Source organism: Columba livia (genome assembly GCF_036013475.1).
Source record: "Columba livia isolate bColLiv1 breed racing homer chromosome W unlocalized genomic scaffold, bColLiv1.pat.W.v2 SUPER_W_unloc_4, whole genome shotgun sequence".
NCBI classification, from domain to species: Eukaryota; Metazoa; Chordata; class Aves; order Columbiformes; family Columbidae; genus Columba; species Columba livia.
The window spans coordinates 2,381,021-2,402,217 of record NW_027042999.1 but is presented as its reverse complement, the minus strand read 5'-3'; the positions used below and the strand labels follow the sequence as shown (position 1 = coordinate 2,402,217).

Here is a 21,197-nt window from a genome sequence, read left to right as displayed (position 1 = left end):
CTAAACCCATGCTGGCTGGGTCTGATCCCTTGTCCATCCTGAAAGTGCTGTGTAATTCCATTCAGGATGATCTGCTCCATAACCCTGCCAGGCACCGAGGTCAGGCTGACAGGCCTGTAGTTGCCAGGGTCAGCTTTGCAGCCCTTTTTGTGGACTGGGGTAACATTGGCCAATTTCCAATCATATGGGACCTCCCCAGTGAGCCAGGACTGTTGGAAGATGATGGAGAGCGGCTTGGCAAGTTCTTCTGCTAGCTCCCTCATCACCCTAGGATGGATCCCATCTGGTCCCATAGACTTGTGAGGATCCAGATGGCTCAGTAAATCACCAACTATTTCCTCCTGGAATACAAGGGGCCTATTTGGCTTCCTATCTCTGTCAACCACCTCCAGAGATGAGTTGTCCTGAGGGCCACCTGTCTTACTGGTAAAAACTGAGGCAAAGTAGGTATTAAGTACCTCAGCTTTCTCCTCATCTTTGTTAACTATATTTCCCTCAAAGTCCAACAGAGAATGGAGGTTTTCCTTGCCCCTCCTTTTGTTATTAACATATTTGAAGAAGGACTTTTTATTATCCCTGACAGAATTGGCCAAGTTAACTTCAAATTGCACTTTTGTTTTCCTGATCTTTTTTCTGCATGATCTAGCTATTTCCATAAATTCTTCATAAGTAGCCAGCCCTTTTTTCCACAGTCGGTAAAGTCTCTTCTTATTTCTGATTTCATTCAGAATCTCCCTGTTTAGCCAAGCCGGTTGTCTTCCCCGCCGGCTAGCCTTTCGGCACACTGGTATAGCCTGTTCCTGTGCACTCAAAACCTCCTGCTTGAAGCATGTCCAACCCTCCTGGGCCCCCTTGTTTTTAAGCATTGTTTCCCAGGGTATGCTCTGAACTAGACTTGTGAATAGGCAAAAATCTGCCCTCCGGAAGTCCAGCGTAGAGGTTTTGTTAATGGTTCTCCCTGCATCTCTGAGTATTGAAAATTCTATTATTTCATGGTCGCTATGCCCCAGGCGGCCTCCAACCCCTACATCTCCCACCAGCCCTTCTCTGTTTGTAAACAGTAGGTCTAGCAGGGTCTTGCCCCTGGTAGGCTCATTTACCAGCTGATGAAGGAAATTGTCCTCTATACACTCTAGGAACTTCCTAGACTGCCTCTTCTGTGCAGTATTGAGCTCCCAGCAGATATCCGGCAGGTTAAAGTCACCCACAAGAACAAGGGCCGTCGATTTTGAGACATCTGCCAGCTGCTTGTAGAATAATTCATCTCCTTCATCGTCCTGGTTGGGCGGTCTATGACAGGCACCCACGAGGATGTCAGCCTTGTTGAACTTCCCTCTGATTCTGGTCCACAGGCACTCAACCTTGTCACTGCTGACCTCAAGTTTAACAGAGTCGAGTGACTCTCTAACATATAAAGCCACCCCTCCACCTCTCCTACCCTGCCTATCTTTTCTGAAGAGCTTGTAGCCACACATAACAGAACTCCAGTCATATGAGTCATCCCACCATGTTTCTGTGATGGCAACTATGTCATAGCTTTCCTGCTGCACGATGGCTTCCAGCTCCTCTTGTTTGTTGCCCATACTGCGTGCATTAGTGTACATGCACTTCAAGTGGGCAACAACCAGCACAAACAGTTAACTGTCATGGGTTGCATCTGCTATTATACATAAAGGGACAGCAGTGTAGTTATCTGAGGAGGCGAATTTTTTTCTTTGCACAGGTATTCAGCTTTTCTTCTATTGCTGCTGTTGCCAAAGTAGTAAATATTTAATGTATTCAGTTATAAATGTAAACAGCAAACTGGCAACAGCTGTAAGGGTAGTACAAGAACACGTGGGAAAGAGCTGCGAGTTGTATATCTGTAAAGCTAAGATATATAATCAAAATCTTGCGTATTTTGTACTTGGAAAGTAAGATTAACTTGAAACGGACATTGGGAAAACATAGAGAACTCAGAGTGGCACCTGTATGTCTCTGATCATGCCTTTACTATGGTTTTATAGGGTAAATGAAAACTGCTGTTGTTTCTCAGATACAACTAGTGTTGTCTGACAAACAAATAGCTCCTATGGCAAAGACAAAAACCAAAACAACCTGAAGTCACATGTATGTTTGTATACATTCCCCTGAAATACAACCAGGTGTTTAAGTCAGAGTTGTGGAAAATAAATTTAAAAATAAACTCAGTTGTGTTCAGCTAGGAATACATATAAATATTGTTTTCTTAATCTCCCCACACCTATGCAATTTCCTAAATCATGTTTAAGAAAGAACTATAGATAGTGAGGTTTAACACATTGGTACGTTGTATTAGAAATCCAAGTTTCATGCCTTTTGTTTTGCTAGAATATTTTTAAAGTCCTAGAGAAGTGGGACTGCTCAAATACTGTAGATGTTAAAGCTGAGACTGAAAAGGGAAACAACTTTTTTTTCAAAACTCTACTTTTTTCCAGATAATATTCCAATTTAAATCAGAATCGGAAACACAAAAATAATACTTGTCATCAAAAATTTGTTTTCCTCCTGCACTTCAATTAAGGGCTGAAAATATTAAAATAAAAAAGTAAAACTAAGAGTTCTCCTTCTGCCTGGAAACACTGGGGGGAAAAAAAAGGATTCCTGAATCAGAAAAATAAATGACAGCATTCAGGATCAGGAAAAAGGTACATACTTAGATCAGAACTTTATTTTAGGTACTGACTCTCTTTCAAACGAATCACAGGGTTGTAGTTTCTATCTCAGTTACACGTGCTTCACTTCTCTCATGCAACAATACTGGCTTTGCTCCCTGAAAAAAAAAAAAAAAAAAAAAAAAAAGAGATTTTGTAGGAGAAGAAGGAAGGAGGACAAGGATGACTCTTATTATTAAGGCACGACCTTGAGATTTTAAGCTGTTGCCTTTGACACAGACTTCTTGTAGTTTTGGACAGGTTGCATAGGATGCAAATGCCGAGTGACTAATTGTAGACTAACCATGTTCCAAGCACTGATGGTTCTTGACGTGGCCTGACAACATCTTCTCAAGGTATGATGTCCCTTTCTTTTAACTCCTCCTCTGAAAAATCAGAATGATATGTAGCTGCTTCATGGAGGTGTCATCCCTCCTCAAGAATGTCTGTACCTTGTAAAAAAGTGCCTCTCAACATGAAAAGTAGTATTGCTGTGATGGAGAACCCTCAAACACCTTTGGGAGAACTCTAGTAGAAAAGAAAGGACTGGAAATTGGTTGTTTAGTATAAAAGGAAGGATAAATGGCCACTGGAAGTACAATGTGATAAAAACAGCTACAAGCCTGTCAGAAAGTTACATCTCTGTTTTGTCCCTTTTAAAAGAGAGTTCTGACATAAAGGAAACCTGCATCATAGAATTCCATGTGATTTGTGATTTTTTACTACCAAGGATTATCTTCTCTTGTTTCAACATCATAAATACATCTCTGGCTTGAAATAAAACAAAACTAAGAGAGCTTTTGCAACCCCAGCATAATTAGGGAACAAAGCCCATAAAGGGGTTGTCCCCAAGATGAGCTGGAGCCAGTCAACCAGGGAAAAAAATCTCTGTCTTCTCAGCAGGAGCACATACATTGCCTCCGCCACCTGTGGCTGGCAACACGGGAACGTGTATTCCTGTATTCTTTTACCTCAGCTTTCCTTTACAGACCAAACAAAACATCAGCCCCCTGAAGGAATCCAGCTACAGCAAAACCAAAGAAGTGTGTTAAGAACCTGCTCTAATCCCATTCTGAGAGTACCATCTAGTCTCTCCCCTTGACTGCTCTGTTCCAGCTAGACCTTTTAATGCAATATTAGTGGAATTCCTTAGTTTTGGGGGCCAGGCTTTATTTCAAACACTCTGAATCTAGAAAAATATAAAACATGCCTCTAGGGAAGGTGAAAAATCTAGCTTCAAGCTCCTTTCACTCATGTATTTGGCTCAGCATTTCCTCTGTAAAGGAAGGGTTTTCACAAGCCATTTGCAGCAACGCCAATCACTTTGGCCACTAGACTGTAACAAATAGGCTATTTTCTTCAGCATGGTTTGTGATGGAAAATCTGTATGAGTTAGGTTAATCAAAGAATTAATTAAATGGCAAAATTCACTTGGTGCAGGGGGAGTTCCTTCCTGTATTTCTAACATGGCTCCAAGGAGAGGTGAGCTCAGTGCAAAAGGAGGCTTTCTTTGTTTAAGTTGACACACCTTTTCCCAAGTGATTCTTCAGGAGCTGTTCAGGTTTTTCTCTGTAGTAGTTCACTGATTCCCAGCCACTTCTCCTTTGCCACTACAACATCTACTTTCTCAGGAAGGAGAGCGAGGATATGAGTACAAGTTGTTTTAATAGGAAATGCAAGGAAAGACATAACCAACCTTTGAAATCTGTTGCAGAGATTCTTAAACCCTGATGGTCTTAGATATTATTCAGAGACATTTCCAGTGAAGTTGTTTTGACTGAATTAATCTTCAGAACTACATTCACGAACTCCAGAATTGAGCCCAAAATTTACTGCAAATAATAAATTAAAGACAGTTACAAAAATAATTTCAAAGCTATTGACTTTTTTCTTTATTGATTTCTGACTTTTACTGCATCTTACAGGTAAACCAATAGTCCAAACTTTGGCCGAATTCCTATGAAATAGTAGTTCTGTTAACAGCTTCTTGACATTGCTCTCTTATTATTGAGCATGTGGTTTTGATATTAATTATTTAGCTTGTATAGCAATGGCTGTCACAGAGTAAACAACAAAATAGTAGCTTCAATTACAGAAAGCAAAAATCAGCCCACCACAAAGAATACAGTAAAATTGTTGACAACACAAACTATGGAATTATTTTCTCTCAGTTGCAGAAATGGACTGCCATTTTTCTGTCTGGGGAGTTTTGGCCTTTCTGAGTTTGGCTCTTGTTGTTTCGTTGATACTGAACATTTCATACTATATGAAAAAGAAGCAAGGTAAGTAATGTCTCTGTAAGGAATAGAGTTTCAGGGGTTAAAGTGTTTGCAGAGAAAGCCATCACTGCTTGGAGATTTCAAGCCAACAAATGGATTAATTATTTTTCGGCAAGAATGATTCTAGTAGAGAGCATGTAACTTTCAAACATGTTTAGGGGAGCCAGGTATGATTATACAATGGTTGCTAGCTGCCCAGTCCACTGCCAAACATAGCTACCTGAGTCCATTCTCTGAAGAAAAACCAACAGAACACGTACAAGTTGAGGAATAAAGTTTTGGCTAAATTTGTATTTTTAATGTGCATTTTTAACATCTGTAACTTCCTTTATTAAGGTGTACTTTTCATGTAACTGGTTGTTATTCGTACTTTAGTTTAAAAATAATTTTAAGTAGCTGCACTGATACAAAATACATTTGAGAAAATTTTATCTTCCCAAAATTCCTGAATGCTTATTTGAATTTCAGATTTCATGCACATTTTATGCTTAATTAGTTTGTTTTGAAAAAGTCCAAATTGCTTTTCATCGTGGGATGCTAATGTAGCTCTTAAATCAATGTGTCACTCACAATAAGGAACTGATTTGTTTAATTCACGTTAGAGGGCGACTACAGTCATACTCTTGTTTCAGTTAAAATTAACTATGACTTTCAACAGATTTGATGATGCCATTGCAACCTCTCTTATGCATGCAAGTCTGTAGATTTCAGTTGCACTTCCTCACCACGCCCATTCAGAGAAAAAGTGCGTTTCCACAGGGAAAACTGCACCTGTGCTATATGCACATGGGTGCTCAGGCAAACACTAGCAGGTTCAATCACGTTAAACACACATACGTACATAAACTACATAAACAGGCCTATGCTTATGAACTGAACTCACCAAGTACAAGAGAATTAGAATATGACAGGATATTAAAAGAGCTGCTGGAGAGCTGTGGGATGAGGGAGTGCCTTTTTGGTTTCTCTTTTAGTGCTGCTAGGCAGAGATTTCTACGATGAAAAATCACAGTCATTTACAAAACTAATGCTGAGCAAGGTTTTGGTAAGGTTGGCTGATGTTGCATTGCTCATGTAATCGGAGCTTACTGTGCTAAATTCGGGAGTTCTGGAGCAGAAGATAGAAAGTCAAGTGTTCCTGAGTTATTAATCAAGCTCTAGCAACAAATCTCTTTGGAGCCAATGCCTCTCTGCCTCAGTTTCTTTTTCTGCGTGGTCACTCTTTCTGAGATATACGCAGCAGAACTAGCAAAACAAGTAAACAAACCCTTCGCCTTGTAATATAAACACATGATGCACCTCCCTAGGCAGAGAAAAAGATGAGGTAGAAGCAGAAGGAGAAGGAAATAAGAAATTAATCACAGGTGTTACAATACATTTTGGGGGACAGGGTAGCACACCAACATTTCTTGTATTAGTCACAAGTATTTGAGAAAAGCAGGGGGACAAATGAAGTTCCCCAGAGCCAAGAGCATTCCATTTTACTGTCTACGGTGAAATCAAAAGCATGTCAGTTGGACAATTATCTGAAGTGTTCTAAAAATAGCATGTTTCATTTGCTCTTTCTTTTTTTTTTAACAATTTTTCCTGCTAAAAAGTATAAAGACTATGAAGACAACAGTCCAAGGTAAGATTGATAAAATATTTCTTTCTGGAAAGGTTGAAATAAGCAATAAATAATGAGAGACGGCTTTGGAGGGACAGCATAGGGAAAAATCCAGTATGTCATGAAGCCCGCCTGGAAACACCAGAGAGCACGCTGGTTGTGGAAAAGAAAAATCCGAAGAAAACAGGAAAAAAATCATGTGGAAGTGATGTACTCCAGTCATTTCATCAAAAATGAAATAATTGCATGTTAAGATGAGAATTTTGTATACTGAAGTGCAAGATATAGAGCTAAAACAATATTTACTATCACCCAAACTCAGTAAGTCTATAATAATTTAAGATAAATATCAGAAAACAATAAGTTACAATATATAAAAACATGTATTTACATTTCATACCCTTATTTTATACATGATGTTCAAAAGCAATGAAATGGAGTCTGTATACAGCCGCTGGATACCTGATGATCTGTTTCAAGTCTGTTTCTCTTATCCAATAGTAAAAAAAAAACAGGCCAAACGTTAAAAAACAGAGATGGAAAGGGTCTCATGTCAACCAAAATAGAAAAGGCCCTTGAAACAAAAATACAAAAGCCTTCACCTGTTTCCCCAAACCAATCCTCAATTACAAATTTACCTGAACTTGGGAAGTCTCTGTTTTTAAGAACATTGCCCCAAGAGACCCATTTAGTGCTTTAGTTTGTATTGCAAAGCAGGCTCAGAGGACATGAATTGGGTTCGTTTCAGTGATCAATAATACCTCTAGAACTACATCAAACGGTAGCTTAGTGGTCTTGAGATTAGCTTTATACTTAAGTAAGTTCCAGGAAAGAAGAGTTCTATTCTTGGCTAGATAACAAATCTCTCTTCAGAACATGCACATAGCCATTTCTGTGCTGTGTCCCCACACTTGTTTCCCCCCCCACCCCGATATTTTTGGTCTTGTTTTTCAGATCACATACAACCTGCTTGCTACTGCCACATGCGTGTAAAATGTTTAAAGTCTAATAGTGAAGTCGTAAATCAAGCATATTCTGTGAATTAAAAGTATTTTTCCGTTGCCCTTCTAGCTATGATGGCTACTACACAGAAGATGACCCAGTTTATGGCAATCTCAATCAAGATATTTTAGGTAAGCTTCACTTTGAGAACACGTGTCTGTTCAGAGGCTGTGATAAATGTGTAGTTAAAAACTGACTGACCAACACTTTCTGTGTTTCTCAACACAGAATTAATACCAGCTTGGGATAGAACTGCAAACCATCGTACTGCACTACTCTTTTTAAGACCAGGTCTCATACTGAATTGGATTTTTTGCAGTCCAAATGATCCTGTTCAGCCAAATATCTCAAAACCAAGAGCTGTTCTTCATGTAAAGCTGCACCAGTTGAAATAACAGCTTGATCCATGCAGTTACAGCAATCTAAGACACATATTACTCCCTGCCCAAAGTCAATGCTCCCACACAAGATGGTACCCCTAGCAGTCTAAAATGACGCCCACTTAGTGAATAATGAGAAACTTTCCATCCATATGAACAGAAAATGCTTTTCATTTTCACAGTATGCATGTCTGAATTTCTTAGCTATTCGCCCTTCTGTTAATAGAGAAAGAGATCTGTGTGTGAATTCAAAAAAAACCAAACTTCTACCAAAGTAAACTGGGGGAAGTTGGTTCTGTAACAGGGAGGAGCTGTTAATTTGATCTTTTAAGACTCAGTAGTGTGCCTTAATAACTAAAACATTTTTCTACTTTGATAAACTATAGAGTAATGTTGTTACGAGCAGATGAAGTCCCAGCCTCAAAGGCCAGTTAACCAGCTACCGGTATCTCTAAGTTTAATTCTGGATTTCTGAATTAGGGTAATGTGGTCTGTCTCAGAATTTTTGTGTGTATCCCATGACAATATATAACAAAAATTTTCACACTGCTCATCACGAAATTACCATGCATTAGTGTCGTAGTTCATCAAGATATTTAAGCACGGACTTGACCCTTTGTTCCATCTGGGACATTAATGAGGGAGCAGGAGAATTACAGACAGCTCATTTCCATCCATATGGCATAATAAAGCTCGGTCACAGGCATGCAGATCAGGCTGAATTGAATTCTCTCTCAGGATACTTCCAGGTGGTGGAAAATTTATTTTTTTTTTCTTTTTAAATCTAGACATTTGCTTTATTAACTTCACAGAAACAGACTAACCTATGAAAATTCCAATATGAAAAATGTTTGATAATTTGGCTTGAAAAACACAGAGAAAAACACGGGAAAGACACAGGAGGCATACATTTTGCACTGCAAATGAGATCATATTTACAGACAAGAATCACCCATTTTAGTTTTCTGCACAGACCAAGCCTATGAAAAATGTAACTGGATTATAATTTAAAAAACAAACAAACAAAACCAGTAAGAATAAAAAGAGATCAAATAATGTCTTACATCCCAAAGAACTTGGACCAGTTATATAAAGTACCCTCAGTCCCACATTGAATCTTTCCAATAATAGCTGCCATAACCCTGTGGAGGGGTTTTGATAGATAAAGATTTGTTGCTGAATTAGACTGGCTCAAAGGAATCTCAAGGCTGCTTCGAGAAGCTGAGAACAGAATCTGCTGTGAGAAAGAGGGGTGTTCCTCAATCAGCGGGGTCCCATCATAGGACGTATCATCAGCGAGACTCCAGTGCATGGACAGCCCATGATACTCATTTAGTGAATCCATGCTTGGAGCGTGGACGCATGATTAGAATATAGTTGCATATATAAGGAGGCTTGTTTCTGTAATAAATGGCTTTGCGTGATTCACATTGCATCAGAATGATGAGTCCTTTATCGTTCCAACAAATGGTGATCCCGACGTGATACTCTGGTGTACCACTACGATCGGGGAAAAGCCTGGAGCGGCCCAGCCGGGAGCGGCTTCAGCTGGACTGAAGACCGGACGGAGGCGTAAGGACGCCCCGGGAATAAAGTCGTCGACGCAGCAAAGGGAAAAGTTGATTGGCTGGGAAAAGGAGGAGGGAAGAGTAAAATTATGGGACAGAACGTGTTCTCTGATGCACAAGATGCAGTTAAGTTCCTCCTGCATATTCTCTCTATGAGAGGACTTACATAGGAAAAAAGTGACATATGTAGACTATTAATTTGGTGTAGAATTAACGGCTACCCGGGAGAAAACGAGAAGGCTTTTAAACGTTAACTTTGGGACAACAACGGGCAGAAATTACGGAATAGGGTCAGCAATGGAGATGATAAAGAAACTAAATCATTAGCGACTACATGGAAGCTTATAATTTCCACCTTATAAGACTTTAAGGCTGAGCGGGCTGCATTTGCCGGAATTTTTTCAGCGTTGCAGCCCGATAACATACTTAAAATAACCGTAAAGTTTACCCGGATCGTGTCTTTCGACCCCCTCCCCACTCCATCCCCTGTTGTGCCGTCGGCACCTCCGATGATACAGCAGTCTGGGGCGCAGGGAGGAAAATTACCGAGTGGATGGACTCCTATACCATTACCCGACTCTAGAGAGATCAAGAAGTCTAAAGGACTGGAATCAGACAATTTGTCAAAAGAACTGGTGAAAGATGAGAATGCTAAAGTCGTAAATAAGTGTAATATCAGTCCTTTTACTGATTCGTGTCCGCCTTTACTGCCTTCTACCTCTCTAACTTCTACGAGAGGGCAGAAGGAGTTGCCGGATATGAACTGGGCAAAAGAAATGTGTGAAAGATCAGATCAGCTATGAGTGAGTGAATCCAACAGTCAGCAATGCGGTCATGCTGATCGTGACGGGAAAGGGGATGCGCTTGGGGACTCAGCTTATACGAATAATTATGATGCTACAAAGTATTGCCGAGAATGTGCACTGTTCCGAACCCCCCTGTTACTAATGATTCTCCAGCACCGTTCAAGTCTGTGTTATCTGATGACTCGGAAGAGAACGAGGGTTTGAAGCATTTTTCTTGAAAAGTTAAGTATGTGTACGAGTTGCCCCGAGATCAGATAAGAACCATGAAAGACTCAAGCAAAATTAGACCTATGCAATGTAACAGCTATAGATCATTTAGGACAGAACGATGGGGATTCGTTGAAAGGGGCAGGTATCCCACAACTCCTAGAAGAGACACTAATTGACACACCACAACTACAGGCACGATAAGTTTCTGAAATCCTGAGGCAGTCAACAGACCTCGCATATCAAGCTGAGAGGTGCCTGAAACCAACAAAACAGCCAAATCATTTGCAACTATTAATCAGGGTCCCAATGAGAATTACATGCAATTTATTGACCACTTTCAAGAGGCCATCAATAAGCAGGTTGAAAACTTGAAAGCTAAGGAAGCATTGGTATTGAAATTAGCAGTAGAGAATGCTAATGTTTGCTATCAACATATTATTTGCGAGTTTTACAGTACCTATTATGTGGTCCTGTGTATTGCCTCTCTGAAAATCAAGCAGCTTGTTAGGAATGTGAGTTAACTGTTTTACTAGTTGTTTTTAAGTGCGCTGTAAAACCTTCTCCCCGCTTTTCCCACTCACACTGCAAGCAGCCCTGTGCATTCCTCCCCTTCCCCCCTCCCTCCCTCTTCTCAAGGTTTTTACTTGCAAGATGGGGTCAGGCATTATTGTTTTCAGATGTGTTCCTAAAAAATCGGTATTGGGAGGTGTTTTAAAACTTAGGAATTATGAGGAAGGAAGATCTTGTTAAATATTGAAATCAGTGTTGGCTGCTGTATAAGTTAAATGATTGGGAAAAGTGTCTGGAGAATACAATCTTGAAGTATAACACTCTGTTGCGATTAATGTTGTTTTTAAGGCCAGAAGAGCAGGACAAAATAAATCTCTGCAGTTTTACAGGCGGGGCGATTTGAACTTCAACAAGCTGAGAGAGAATTAACTGATAACACACAGGTCAGAAAACTCGTTAAAGTCTGCAAGATGCTTTACTTATTAACCTGTTTTCTTTGTGGGTATCTGTTTAAGCACGTTGCAATTTTGGTAGGTCTTTCTATATGGTACAATAAGTTCACAGACTGTTAAATCATGAGAATCCGTTGACTCAAAATGTGCATTTTGTGATAAGTAATTTAGTTCTTTACTGCGTGAATGTGATGATAAAATTTTGCGTGTAGTAGCTGTTATTTTTCTCTCCAGCATGCTACCTTTATTCCAGCATTCAGACTTGCACAACTCTGTGACAGGCTGTGTCTCATTTCGGTGTGCTGGATTTGGCTTTTCCGTATGCACACCATGTAAAGAATCCTGGTTTTGGAATAACAGCTGTAGTGCACCAGCCTTGCCCAGTCCAGCTTGGTGCAGCGGCAGGGGAGCGGGTGCCAATGGGTCTCCAGCGCACACTGACCTGTTTTGTCAGGGAGACCCAGAGGTGCCTCCACCTGGCTGGGCAGTAAGCGGCCCAAAGGTGCAATGCAAAAATGGAGATATTGTCTTAAATTAGTGTAACTGTGATCCATCTGCATATTTGAACTTGGTGTTTGGTTTTCATATCTGAGCTCAGTATTTTAGTTTGCATATTTATATTCGGTACCAAAAGAATCTTGTTTGGGGAGATAATTACAAAATGGGAACCGGTTCCACTGCCAAAATTCCACCTTGCTCCCCCTTAGGATGCATCCTTACACATTAGAGTAATTGCTTATATTGTTATCTAGTAATTTTGAGACCAGAAAAGCATTTAAATTGTTAAATTCTGCTTTGAAAAAAAACAAACAAAAAAGAAAAAAACAAAACACCTAAATGCTATGATAGATGTGAATTTGGAAGAGGTTGTATTTAAAACTTGCCAGAATATTAACTGATTTGGATCTAGGAGAATAGAATAATGGATTTATGTTTATTATACTGGTTTTTGACATCTATAAATTGTAAAAGGTATATGGAGCTAAGGAATGTAACTATTGCTGAGCTACTTGGAATTGCATATAAAGTGTATTATGGTTGGAATGAAATGGGAAAACAAAAGAGCAAAATATCCCAGGCCTGTGTGCAGCTCACTGTAACTGAGAAGTTTCCCAAAGCCTCCCACTTCGTACCAGACATTATGCCAGCTGCATGACCTTGGGTATATCTAAACTGCAGCAAGAAGAGAAAAAAGGAAAAAAAAAAAAAAAAATGGAAAAACCTGGCTGCCCACTTTTAAAGCGGTGAAAGGGGGGTTTTCTCTCCCCCCCACTGCAGCGATGTGATACTGAATGGAGCAGTCCAAGGGTGAAGTTTAAAGGCATCCTGAGCAGACCCGTAGTTCTAATGAAACTGGAAAATTAAACCAAAAATTTGTTAATAGGCTTATTCTGTGGTAACTAGTTGTAAGAGACATCTTAGTAAATTCACCATGCTAGTTTTTGAGGTCATGGGAGAGAATGAAAGAAAGGCTGTTTTTTGAGACCAATAGAACGCCAAATTTGAAACAAAATTTTAATACATGAATTCTTATAGTTGCCAGAAAGTCCTACATCTCTCTTAGGTTAAGATTTGTTAAGTAAATTGCAAGCTCAAATAACGTTTTCTGACAGTTCTGTTTAGTTGCATGGCCTACAAGAAGCTGCTTGGATGGCGCAGATCTGCTTGCTGCAAGTGAGAAAACTCCAAGGAAATTTCAAATGCTGCATTTCCACTAGTATTAACAGCCAATGTTTCGATAAAGCCAATACTGCACTGATAGATCTGAAACAGGACTTCGATCCGGTAAGGGAAAACAATATCCAATAAATATGGCAGCCAAAATGGAGTTAGAAATGTTGAGGAATAAATTTTTGACAACCTTACAGGCTGACTGCATTCGATTGGACTTGCAGATTTGTTTATGAAAAACCTGTGGCTATTGTGGGACAGTATGATGACATTGCTAGCAGACTGATATACCGACTGTTATATATCAATTGTCACTCTGATCAAGAAAATGCAGGGAATTAATTTAAGTCTTAATAGGCCATGATCCTTTTGTCATATATGTACCATTTGTGAAATTTAATTCTGATTTATTTTTTTTATTATTTGTTAATCTATGTCTTTGTAAATTGCACTAGCTATTTTTTTTAACAGCACAGCTTTTGGCATGCCTAAATGTAAATTGCTGCAGAACCTGCAAGCCTTTAACATCAGGTCATAGGCCATACTTGTATTTGGTCTGATCCTACATACTTGCAAAGTTTTTGTTGATGGTTCTGGGAAGTCTCATAAAGCTGTAGTGGTTTGGTGTGAAGATAACAATTGGCATCATTCTGTAAAAATTACTGAAGGTTCAATCCAATTAGCAGAACTTGGCACAGCTTTACATTACTTAGAGCTTTTTAAGGAGGAACCTCTACATTTGATTTGTGATTCTGAGTACATAGTCAAGATCCAACACACGTATCTGGTTCTGAACTTTTTTTGTTTGTTTGTTTGTTGTTTTTTTTAAACAAAAAAAAAAAAAAAACAAAGGGGGGGAAGTAGGGGAAACACCACAAAACCAATTGTCAAAAGCATTGTATGTGATGAAACACTTTGCAAGTATGACCCAAAACCATGCTAAACCAGAAAGAACCTACGTTAGTTATGGTCAAATCACTAGTCAATGAAAAAGGCCGCATCAATTGATAACCTGGGGAAAAGGTTATGTTTGTGTCATTACAGGCCGAGGATTGAAGTGGATTCCACAAAGATTCAACGGATGCAGATGGACAGGAGGGAGATAAGTTGTGAGGACTGTTTCAGATGTAAACCATGGATCCTAATTCAGTGTTATAGATGCTCACAGACCTGGTGGTCTAGAAGCCTATTAGTAAAAAGGTGGTGTTCCTTCTGTGGAGAACGGCAATTTGAACAATCAGCAGGAGATCCAAAAGGGTGATATTATGATTGGATAGTCAATGCATAGATAAGGTAAAATTATGAGATATCCCTACCATAGTAATCTAAGTTTAGCAACTGATAAAGATTTAGAAGGGATATTGTTAAGCTATTGATCTTTTAAATAGGTTAAGATAACTTTTAAGATATTAATTCAATTATTAGTATATGCTGATGGTATTAAATATGTTACCCTATAAACTGTGCAGTTATAAATCTTTTAGGGATTTAAGAGAATATATTGTATTAACTTGTCTGGTTATTTAGAATCTATTAAAATAGTGCGTTAATAAGGTTGTCATAGTAGAATTAAGGTTTTAAGAATAGGCAGGTAGTTGTTTGATCTTATTAAGTAAGGTTTAACTGCATTATATGTAATTGTAATTATGTTGTTAATCACGTGTTCTATGTTGCAGTATATTTCAAAAATGATTCACCGTGCGGTTAAAGGGGCCTGACTAATTCAAGAACAGAAAGGGGGAAGTGCGGAGGGGTTTTGATAGATAAAGATTTGTTGCTGAATTAGTCTGGCTCAAAGGAATCTCAAGGCCGCTTCGAGATGCTGAGAACAGAATCTGCTGTGAGAAAGAGGGGCCTTCCTCAATCAGCGGGGTCCCAACATGGCGTGAATCATTGGACGTATCATCAGTGAGACTCCAGCGCATGGACAGCCCGTGATACTCATTTAGCGAATCCATGCTTGGAGCGTGGACGCGTGATTAGAATATAGTTGCATATATAAGGAGGTTTGTTTCTGTAATAAATGTCTCTGCGTGATTCACATTGAATCGGAATGCTGAGTCCTTTATCGTTCCAACACTACCCCAAGAACACGAGTCATTTACTGTTAGGTTACGTTGGTCTGTTTTCTGTGCTGCCACAGCTGAATCATTTGTACTTTTAATGAGCTAATTTGGGTAAACTTCAGCCACTATTATGATTACGGTGTAGACATACTCAAAGTCTTAGACATAACTTTAAAGCAAGCATAACTACTGAATGTTAAAGTGCATGTTCATCTAGGTGGAGTCTGCCCATCAGATGTGTTATGCCTCACTTGATCACAGTGTCAAGGGAAAACGCAGAAAGCCGAGGAGAAAGAAAGGCCCTTCATTAGAGGAGGATGAAGAAGAAAGATCATCTAACCCCACCATGATGGCTTCCAAAGTTAGCATTTATCTCAACAGTGAGCAGCTGGCTGCTGAAAACATGACAAACATAGAAGCCGTTCATGATGATCCCATGAGATTAATGGGCTTGATTCATACTACAAAGGAGAGAACATTTGAAGTGGCTTCATAAACCAAATATGTAATCATAAAGTGATATCTGCTTCTTCGTTCTGGAAAAACAGTGAATGATTAGAGGCAATAACCTGACAAACTGACATACTAAACCATGTTATAAAATGGGTAAGTTAAGTGTTCTAAAGTGTCTTCCAAGCACATTTAGAGACTGAGCAAGAAATAAGATCCAGACTGCCACTTTGAAGGACCTGCCCTTCTGAAGACATTTTGGAAAGGAGTTGTAGAAGCTGGTATCTCAGCATTCACATGGTATTGATTCCAGTAAAAATTAATCCTTAGTTTAAAACAACCATCAACTTTCAAACAGTCCCAAAAGACCCACCCTGTTGTCTGTAGAGCTCTAGCAGAGTATAACTACTCTTCTATATAGGTTTTAACACCACCTTTGGAAGGAAGTTGTGTTTCATGCTTGCACACTTAACGATTTAGTTAAACTAAAAACAGATCATCTGTTCGACATTTTATACTTCCTTACGGTGACTGGTCTATGGTAATAACACAACATATCTAAAGCTAATTGGAGAATAAGTTAATAGCTTGTTTAAAGTAGTAATTGCACATCTTGCAAGATTTAACAATATCCTTATATATCTTTAGTTTCCTTCTCTGAGCAATACCAGGATACATCTCAAATCTCAACTCCTCTACTAATGTTATGTTGTATCCAGCCCACATTAAAGATATTAGCCAAATATCTGTAACATTAAATCTCCTAGGGAGGATTTTTTCCTTCTAATATTCTATGTGATGTTTAATATTCTGTGTGGGTTTTTCACTGCCATTGTTTCATCTATTTTACAAAAGTAGAAAGAGCCTTTTTATTTCCCCAAATAATTCACATATTGTGTGCACATTCATCTTAAGACTTTAAACTCATCAGATGGTAACCTTTTATAGAGTGGGGTTTTATTTTTATGTTCCAGGAGTCATTAAGTAGTAGAAGCAGGAAACAGTAAGGCATCGTGATGTATTAGGCTAGTGCAAAAGGAATTGTGGCTTTCACACTGTTGAAATTTTCCGTTTGATATTGGGATACATTCTTAAATAAATGTGGTTATTTTATGCATCATTTTAATGCTCTTTTCTTGCTTTATGTTTTTTCTTCTTTTTTCTTCTTTTTTTTTTTTTTTTTTTTTTGCTAATGACTTATTACTTGCTATATATTTTATGTTTATTTTAGACTATGGAAATGTTAGACAAAAACCAAATTTGAGTGGTTTTCTTATTCAAGTTCAAGATGAGTCATAAAGCAGTGAAGACAGCTCACAACATCAACCAGGCATTTGGCCCAGGAACTGCTAAGGAACGTACAGTGCAATGGTGGTTTAAGAAGTTTCACAAAGAAGATGAGAGCCTTGAAGATGAGGAGGGTAGCGGCCAGCCATTGCAAGTTGACAATAACCAGTTCAGAGCAATCATCAAAGCTGATCATCTTACAACTACAGGAGAAGTTGCTGAAGAACTTAGCGTCAACCATCCTACGGTTGTTTGGCATTTGAAGCAAATTGGAAAGGTGAAAAAGGTGATGGATTGATGAAAAGTGAAATTTGTACAAAAACTGACGATGACCAGCTCTGTGGTTGGACAGAGAAGAACCTCCAAAAGACTTCCCAAAGCCAAACTTGCACCAAAAAAAGGTCATGGTCACTGTTTGGTGGTCTGCTGCCGGTCTGATCCACTACAGCTTTCTGAATCCTGGCGAAACCCAAAAAGTATGCTCAGCAAATCAATGAGATGCACTGAAAACTGCAAAGCCCGCAGCCAGCCCTTGGTCAATGGAAAGCGCCCAATTCTTCTCCACGACAATGCCCAACTGCACGTTGCCCAACGCTTCAGAAGTTGAATAAATTGGGCTACGAAGTTTTGCCTCATCTGCCATAGTCGCCTGACTGTCACTTCTTCAAGCATCTTGACAACTTTTTGCAGGGAAAAAGCTTCCAATACCAGCAGGATGCAGAAAATGCTTTCCAAGAGTTTCTCAAATCCCGAAGCATGGATTTTTATGCCGCAGGAATAAACAAACTTATTTATTATTGGCAAAAATGTGTTGACTGTAATGGTTCCTATTTTGATTTTTAAAGATGTGTTTGAGTCTAGTTATAATGATTTAAAATTCACAGTCCAAACCGACAATTACTTTTGCACCAACTAATAATGTGCCTACCTCTAAGTGTCAGAGAGTTCTGCCTTCTCAAAATAAGGATGTTAGAGCCTTTAAAATCCATGCAGAGCACAGTGTCAAGGAGTCTGAAACTCTCAAGCACATAGAGCCCTGCAAGTGTTTCAGGTCCTGAAAAATAAAACCCTGAAAGCAGTTACAAGAAACAAACAAAAAAGCCCACAGTACAAAGAACCAACACCTCTTGTAAAGGCAGAAGTGGATGGACATATCCAGAGATGTGACAAATTTAACAAGGAAAAAAAAAAAAGAAATAGTTCTTTGACAGCCTGGTTCATGTTTTGTTTAGCTCATAGGTAACGAGCCTCTTTAACTTGCCTTAACTTCTATGCAAGACCAAAAGGCCAGCCCTTGCATCCAAAGCTGCCCAGTGTCACTGCCTGTCTTGCGCTAGCACTTGCTTTTGTGCACAGAAATCAAGTCAGTATATGCTTGGTTCTTAGGCTGCAGAAACCAGGCAGACTTGGAATTAAAGCAACCATATTATCATGGTCTTAGACTGACTACCATCGGATAAGCAAAAGTAAATACTGTCAAAGCATTGATAAAAACCATTTTAATGAAGAAACATTAAATGATGACCCTTACTAAGAGCCTAAGCAGGGGGAAGGAGGATGGCAAATCCAATGCCAAAGATCCAAAGCTAAATACAGAGATATCAATGCATGAGATACTAACTTAATTTAATTAGATTGGAAAGACTTCTACTTTGTTCCTTAGTAGCAGCAAAATAAGTAGTAAAATATTTATCATACAGTCTTGCTTAAACTTGCATATCAAAATTGTTTGAATACCATTAATATGCAAAACATTTATAGAAAATTTCAGTTTAGCTGGCACCAATCAGATCCAATACTCAGCCCTCTGAGATGATTAAAAGAGAAAGCCGTCTTAATCTCTCAAGCAAATAAACACATGACCAAGAGTCCATTTTCTACTATTTTCCAACATACAGCATCCCTCATTTCATGTGTATTTTAATGCAACTTGTGTATATTTTGTATAAAAGTTGCTATTTCCCAATTTTCTCACAGCATTTGCACTCTTGATTATGCCTTTCCTCTAAAAATCTCAAAGCCAAAGAACTTCTACGGGTTACCCAGCTTCCATCCGTCATTTCAGCCTGATCATTAATTTAATGGAAATGAAGTACACACTCCTCTCATCCAAGTATACATAATACAGTAAGTCCACTTCACAGCCTTTAGGTGCATCTAGTTTCCTCTGTATTCATAGTCTCTACTGTTTAGTCTAGCTATTTATTTATGCCAATTTTCAGCAGCTGCTTTCCCTTGCAACATAGCTTGCTAAAAGCAGGGCACTTCTGTAAATATTCTCCTTCAATGCATGCTTCCCTTCCACATTCAGTGACTGCTTCCATTAAATTATTCACTGCTGCTCTCACAGACTCTCCCCGCTTCAGGATCATCTTTAATGGCCTATCAACTGTTTCCAACGAAATAGCGCTACCACATTCCAGATTTAGTTTTATTCCTTGAGCTCGTTACCCTCTGTCTGCTTAAATAAGCAACTTAACAACCTATTTTTCTTTTTCTTCTTTTTTTTTTTTTTTTTTAAATGACTTTTTGGGATAGTTTTCAAGTGACTACTGAATTCGTACATGAAATAGCACATTCAACATTGCTTCATCTTCATGTCATTGGAGAAAGACCTATATAAACTATCACAGATTAGTTAAATTCTAGCTTCAACTAATTACAACAAAATAAGGAGATACTAGGTTCTAGGTTTATACTGTCTCAGTAACCTAACCTGTTTTTCCAGTGCTCTTCATAAAAATTTTGAAGCAGAGGGAAGCAGTATGAAGCTGTTTTTTGTCAGGAATTGGCTCAAGGAGCGTGGACATGAGTCCACTGAGCAACTGTACGAGCAGAGCCCATTTTAGTTGACATAAGTACGCCTTAGTTAGCTTGTCTATTAGGCCGTGGGAAAGGGGGGAACGGAAAAGTACTAACTAAGGCAGGGTCAGGATATCCTTGAAGAGATAAGAGTCAGAAGAATGCGGGATGTGCATAGCTAGTTAAAGCCAAGTAGGTGGAGTAAGTAAATGTAACCTTTTAGTGCTTAGCCTATTAGATAGAGACAAGTATGCATAATTATGGTATTTGGTATAAATGCAGGCTATCTCAGGCAATAAAGCTGAATCATGCTTTATCGCTCACATTGAGTCGGCCTGCATGTTTTCCTTGTGGGAAACTGCAGCGGGTCTGTGGAATCCTTGACAGAAAATATGAGAGTAGAGATCAGCCTTGAGATATTAAGATTTACCCTTGAGAAGGATGGGAGTAAAGGAGTATCCGGAGAGAGGAGAGATGTACCCGTGAGAGAGAAGGGGATAGAAGAATAACATGGATGATAGAAAAATTAACCAATGAGATGTTAGTGCTGTAACTTGTAACCAATAGTGAAAAGACACATGAACTGGTAGAATTGTATAAAAATGCACTTGTAGCAATAAATGGCATCCATTACTTTCATCTTGAAAGAACTTGGTCCATGTCGTTTATCCGTCTCAACCGCGACATATGGTGACCCCGACTTGATCCTGCCTGAAGAGGATCTCGCATGACAAGGTGACAGCGTGAAGCTGTGAACAGCCGAAGAAGAGCTGTGGAGACGGAGCCCAGTACAGCTGATAAGAGCAGCTGAGGAGAGCTGCCGAAGATCCGGATCGATTGAAAAGACACCTCGCAAAGGAGTAGGTGAGCTACCGGGAACAGGGGGGGTGAAACTTATCTAAAGAAGAGGGTACTATATTATCTACATGGAAGCTGCTTCTGAAGAAGCAGGGTGTTAGCCTTCCGGAACTGACTTTAAGAAAAATGTTACTATGGGGCAAAGCACAAGGTTTAGAGGTTAATCCTGTGACAGCATTTAGTGTGTCACAATGGATGGACTTGGGGGATAAACTGCTTGACAGTGCTACCCAAGGCTCGAAGGAAACAACTGAACTGTTAACGACGTGGCGCTTATTATTAGATACTCTGAAAGAGTTAAAACAGCAACAGGCAGAGGTGGCGGAGGGGGATGGTCTTCCTGGCTCTCCTGGGCCAGTTACGGAGAAAAAAGCAAGATTAAGTACTACTCCGACCTCCCCTGTTACTAAAGATTCGTCAAAACCGCCCAAGTCCATATTATGTGACACGGATAAGGATCCGTGGCACTTTCTTGGAAAGTTAAAAGAAGTAAAGGAGGAGCGTACGTATGTGTGGCCCTGAGATCAGAAAAAAACTATGAAAGAGTCATATACATATGTGTGGCCCCGAGATCAGAT

The 21,197-nt window shown here is 39.3% G+C and overlaps 1 pseudogene; it reads left to right on the top strand.

The window, feature by feature from the left end:
* Positions 1–6,498: 6,498 nt before the first annotated feature.
* LOC135577486 (T-cell receptor-associated transmembrane adapter 1-like) lies at positions 6,499–15,718 on the top strand (annotated as a pseudogene).
* The last annotated feature ends 5,479 nt before the right edge of the window (positions 15,719–21,197 follow it).